Raw genomic sequence first — 6579 nt, 5'->3', positions numbered from 1 at the left:
GTATTCCACATGTGCAAAACTGTCTTACACCTGTTGTTTGTGAATGTAGAGTCTATCACACCCAATCATCACGTGGTGTCTCAACACGACGAACATTAGCAACGGTGCGTACTCAGGGAGAACACTTTTATCTTGAAATTTAGTGAAGGGATCATCTTATAATGCTACCGCCATACCAGGCAAAATAAGATGCATAAAGATAAACATCACATGCAATCAAAATATGTGACATGATATGGCCATCATCATCTCGTGCTTTTGATCTCCATCTCCAAAGCATCGTCATGATCTCCATCGTCACCGGCTCGACACCTTGATCTCCATCGTTGTGTGATCACCCACGAGTATAGGGGATCAGTTGTAGACTTTCTCAATAAATAAGAGTGTCAAACCCAACGAGGAGCTAAAGGTAGAACAAATATTCCCTCACGTTCTATCGACCACCGATACAACTCTACGCACGCTTAACGTTTGCTTTACCTAGAACCAGTATGAAACTAGAAGTACTCTATAGGTGTTGTGGGATAGGTTTGCAAGATAATAAAGAGCGCGTAAATAAAAAGTAGGATCTGTTTAGATAAACAAACAACTAAGTTAGTTTTAGTAGAGAGCTTTTTGTCACAAGAAAGTTATTTGTCCACAGGCAATCGATAACTAGACCGGTAATCATTATTGCAATTTTATATGAGGGAGAGGCATAAGCTAACATACTTTCTATTATTGGATCATATGCACTTATGATTGGAACTCTAGCAAGGTAAAACCCAACCATAGCATTAAAGTATCAAGTCCTCTTTATTCCCATACGCAAACAACCTACTTACTTGGGTATGTGCTTCTATCACTCACGCCACCCACCGTAAGCAAATCATGAACATATTGCAAACCCTACAGCGATGCGTAGAGCACCATAGTACAACACCAATAATTAAACATGCAACTCAAACCAATCACGATCATCAGTCAACCCATAGGACAAAACGGATCTACTCAAACATCATAGGATAGCCATACATCATTGGGAAATAATATATAGTGTTGAGCACCATGTTTAAGTAGGGATTACATCGGGGAAAAGGGGTGTTACACCACTGCATAGAGGGAGGGAGTTGGTGATGATGGCGGCGAAGTTGTTGGTGTAGATCGCCATCACGATGATGGCCCCGGCGGTGTTCCCGCGCCATCGGGAGAGAGGGGGAGAGAGCCCCCTCCTTCTTATTCTTCCTTGACCTCCCCCTATATGGGAGAAGGGTTTCCCCTCTGGTCCATGGCCTCCATGGTGGTGGAGGGGCGAGATCCCCTCCGATATTGGATATCTCTCTTTGTTTCCTTCTGTTTCTGCGCTCCCAGATTCTGGCCTTTCACCGTTTCTTAAATTCCCGGAGATCCGTAACTCCGATTGGGCTGAAATTTTAACACAATTTTTATCTGGATATTAGCTTTCTTGCGGCCAAATAAGGGCACCAACTGCCTTACAGGGTGGCCACAAGGGCCCAGGGCGCGCCCTACCCCCTAGGGCGCCCCCTTCCTTGTCGCCCCCTCGGGCATCGTCTCGCGTTGATTCTTTTCCCCAGAAATCACATATATTCCAAAAAAATATCTGTAAGTTTTTATCATGTTTGGACTCTGTTCGATATGGATTTTCTGCGAAACAAAAAATATGCAACAAACAGGAACTTGCACTGGGCACTAGATTAATATGTTAGTCCCAAAGTAGTATAAAAAGTTGCCAAAAGTATATGAAAGTTGTAGAATATTGGCATGAAACAATCAAAAATTATAGATACGACGAAGACGTATCATTGTGTCGTGGTTGTCTCGCCAACTATTGCTTTTACAACTAACGCTAATGCATAGTGATAAAGTAAAGCAATTACATGGCGTTTGCATTTCATACAATAAATAGACAACCATAAGGCTCCTGCCGGTTGCCGATAACTTACAGAACATGATCATCTCATACAATAACATTTATCACATCATGTCTTGACCATATCACATCATAAAATGCCCTGCAAAAACGAGTTAGATGGCCTCTACTTTGTTGTTGCAAGTTTTACGTGGCTGCTACGGGCTTCTAGCAAGAACCGTTCTTACCTACGGCAAAACCACAACGGTGATTCATCAAGTTTGCTATTTTAACCTTCTTCAAGGACCGGCCGCAGTCAAATTCGATTCAACTAAAGTAGGAGAAACAGACACCCGCCAGCCACCTTTATGCAAAACTAGTTGCATGTCAGTCGGTGGAACCGGTCTCATGTGTGTGGACATGTAAGGTTGGTCCAGCCCGCTTCATCCTACAATATCGTTGAATCAAAATGAGACGTTGGTGGTAAGCAATATGACTATCACCGCCCACAAATCTTTGTGTTCTACTCGTGCATATCATCTACGCATAGACCTGGCTCTAATGCCACCGTTCGGAATCGTTGCATGGAAAACAAGAAAATTTCTACGCACACGCAATGATCTATCCATGGAGATGCATAGCAACGAGGGGGAGAGTGTGTCTACGTACCCTCGTAGACCGTAAGCGGAAGCGTTTCACAATGCGGTTGATGTAGTCAAACTTCTTCGCGCTTCAACTAATCAAGTACCGAACGCACGACACCGTCGCGTTTTGCACACGTTCAGCTCGGTGACGTCCCTCGCCTTCTTGATCCAGCAAGACGTCGAGGTAGTAGATGAGTTCCGTCAGCACGACAGCCTGGTGATGGTGATGATGAAGTGATCTCCGCAGGGCTTCGCCTGGGCACTACAAAAATATGACCGGGGGTGTAAATGGTGGAGGGGGGCGCCGCACACGGCTAACAATTGACCTGGGGTGTTCTAGGCGCCCCCCTCCCACATAAATAAAGGTGGGAGGGAGGGAGGAGCAGCCATAGGATGCGTCCAAGTAGGAGGAATCCTACTTGGAGTCCCTCCCAAGCCACGCCCCCTGCCATATATAACCGAGGGGGAAGGAAAGAGGGGGAGAGGGAAGGAAGGGGGAGTCCTATTCCACTCTTTCCTTTCCCTTCCCCTTTTTCCTTCTCCTCCTAGGCCCTCCCATATGGGGGGCGCACCAGCCCCTTGTGGCTGGTGTGTTTCCCCTCTTGGCCCATAAGGCCCATACTTTTTGTCGGGGGTGCCCGGATCCCCTTCCGGTGACCCGATAAGTACCCAGTACCCCCCGAAACACTTCCGGTGTCCGAATACCATTCTTCTATATATCAATATTTACCTCTTGACCATCTCGAGACTCCTTGTCATGTACGTGATCTCATCTGGGACTCCAAATAACATTCGGTCACCAAATCACATAACTCATATAATACTATATCGTCATCGAACGTTAAGCGTGCGGACCCTACGGGTTCAAGAACTATGTAGACATGACCGAGATACTTCTCCGATCAATAACCAATAGCGGAACCTGGATGCCCATATTGGCTCCTACATATTCTACGAAGATCTTTATCGGTCGAACTGTTATGACAACATATTTAATTCCCTTTGTCCATCGGTATGTTACTTGTCCGAGATTCGATCGTCGGTATCTTCATACCTAGTTCAATCTCTTTACCGGCAAGTCTCTTTACTCGTTCCATAATACATCACCTCGTGACTAACTCCTTAGTAATTTGCTTGTAAGCTTATGATGTGTATTACCGAGAGGGCCCAGAGATACCTCTCCGATACTCAGAGTGACAAATCCTAACCTCGATCTATGCCAACTCAATAAACACCTTCGGAGATACATGTAGAGCATCTTTTTTATCACCCAGTTATGTTGTGAGTTATGACATTTGATAGCACATAAGGCATTCCTCCGGTATCCGGGAGTTGCATAATTTCATAGTCAAAGGAATATGTATTTGACATGAAGAAAGCAATAGCAATAAAACTGAACGATCATTATCCTAATCTAACGGATGAGTCTTGTCCATCACATCATTCTACTAATGATGTGATCCCGTTATCAAATGACAACTCATGTCCAAGGTTAGGAAACCTTAACCATCTATGATCAGCGAGCTAGTCTAGTAGAGGCTCACTAGGGACACGATGTTTGTTTATGTATTCACACATGTATTAAGGTTTCCGATCAATAAAATTCTAGCATGAATAATAAACCTTTATCATGAATAAGGAAATATAAAATAACAACTTTATTATTGCCTCTAGGTCATATTTCCTTCATAATATATTTCAATGATATTTTATTGTAGGGAATACGAATGTTGGAAGAAATAGTACGAGAGCTAAAACAAAAAGATATATACTTTATTGTGTTTGATTATTGTATAGTTATAAAATTAAATATAGCATGCATGTTTGCATGTTGATATGAACCTTTCCTTATGCATGATTAAATATTAAGGTGAACCTTCTCATTCTATCTTTATCGAAGAGAGCTTATTTCTCATTGTTTCTACCATTCGAGGGGTAAGTCATTATGAGGATGCAAGGTTGCCAACAGAAGATTTTCCGATTGGAAGTTCCCGCAATGGCGCAAGCATGCCAAGAACTGGAGGCAAAGTGGTTTATTAACCACACAGCTATAGTCAAATCAGAGAAGAATCCGCGGCACTCATGCATGTTTCTTGATGAGATGGCATACTTGCAAATACTAGATAATAAAAAGTAGAGAGCAACTAACTGGAAGTTACCCTTGCGGGGACCTCAAGGGGTCACTTTTGATGCCCTCATAGCACACTAAGTGGTGAATCCAACCGCCGCCACATGTTGCATGCTGGGCGCTTCTTTTAGATTTCATTTTTTTTACTTTTCTGTACACATTTTTAGTTTTAGATGGAGTTTTTTTTGTGTGAGGACCGTTTCTAACCACCACATGTGCAACACTAGATTGTGTCGAGTGAAGGCTATCTTTCGAATATATGATGAATACATAATCTAATGTACTTTCTGAGGAAACCCGGAGAGAGAGATAGGTATATTCCCCCTCCAAGGAGAGTGAATGCGGTAAGTGTCAAGGAGAGCGGACTCCTTGAGGTCTGTGAATAAATCAAAGGTATGATGTTGAGCTTAGCAACCAAAAAACCAACGCTTAATGGGAGACACTCCATCATTTCATCAAAAGAAATAAAAAATTTGTGTTACTGAAATTTTGTTTATGATTTAATCAAAAGGGATCCAAAAGATCATGTTTTGAAGGACAAAAGCACCCAGGAAGGTAATATAATGGAAGTGCAATTGGAAAAAGAAACAAGTCATTTGGAGCCTCCAAAAGCAAAGAAAGTGCCCAGTACAAGCACCTAGCTCATACCTGGGGTCGTACCAAACCACCATATAAAGTCTCACAAAACCAGAGAAAAAGATGGTGTGTGGTACGAGCATGACTGCTCATACCTAAACTCTCTTCCGGAAGCAAAAGACATCCAGAAGAAAAGAAGATGGTGGGTACGAGCATGGACACTCATACCCCAGGTTGTACCAGCCAAGCACCGAAAGGGCAGAACCTATCCAGGACAGAAGACATAGTACAAAACGAGCATTGGCGCTCGTACCATCGCTCATACCCAACAAGGCTCACACCCTCCAACGACTCCAAAAGAGAAGACGAGGTGCGTTATGAGCGTGTTCTCTCATAACAGCCCTCTTACCAGGTACTCAAGAAACCCTAAATTTCAAAATACAACCAATACGGCGCCTAGTGCAAATGCACCTTCAGGATCAAAAGAGGCCGGTGGACGAGGAGAGGGCAGTTTGATCCCTAACCTCATGCATCGCTCCCTCCCTCTCTCTCTCTCTCTCTCTCTCTCTCTCTCTCCCCTCCCCTCCCTCCCTCTCTCTCTCAAACCTACACTCCAAATCCTCCCAAACTCTGATTCCTTCGCCATTTTTGTTTGTTTGATTTGGAAAAGCTTCTCACCGATAAGTTTCTCCCGCAATCCATGGTTTACTTTCTTTGATTTGTAGTTATATCTATCTCATTATGAACTTAGACTGGTTCGGTAATATTTCAATTTTCTAATCAATTTGAATGTTAGTGTTAGTACCTCTTAGGTAGAATTATTGTAGGTGTTGCAGAAAGTCAGCCCCCATGTAAACTTTATTAAATTTCATTGGGTTTTCATAGGTGAAGATGGAACACATTATCAAGGGGAAGAAGACCAGGAGCAAGAGTCCTCATGGTTGAAGCGTTCAAGGAGCAAGGGCATCTCACTCAACACGGAGGTGAATGAGCACTACTGCAAGCAGAGTGCTTGTGAGGTTCTCCCCATATGGTGGGGGTGTGATGAATTCTTGACCCAACAAGAACTCACCGCCGACTTTGACTGGATGGCGCACAACATGGGCATGGGTGTGTTCGGTTAGTTATACACCCTGACCTACATGAGATCACCCATGAGTTTCTCGCCACCTTCGAGACACTCTAGATACTGAGAGCATGCAACTTGAGTTCTACTTCGCCACCAACGCCACCTCATACACAATCACTCTACAGTAGTCGTGTGACATGTTCGGCTTCTCCAACAATGGGTACACCAAGGACGACAAAGAGCCGATCGGTGGCGCATGTGCCACATGGTAGTTTATCTCCTGCAATCAGGACTTCAACTTGCGCATAGCTGA

Source organism: Triticum aestivum, chromosome 3B, assembly GCF_018294505.1.
Source record: "Triticum aestivum cultivar Chinese Spring chromosome 3B, IWGSC CS RefSeq v2.1, whole genome shotgun sequence".
Lineage (NCBI taxonomy): Eukaryota > Viridiplantae > Streptophyta > Magnoliopsida > Poales > Poaceae > Triticum > Triticum aestivum.
This window is presented reverse-complemented; position numbering follows the sequence as displayed.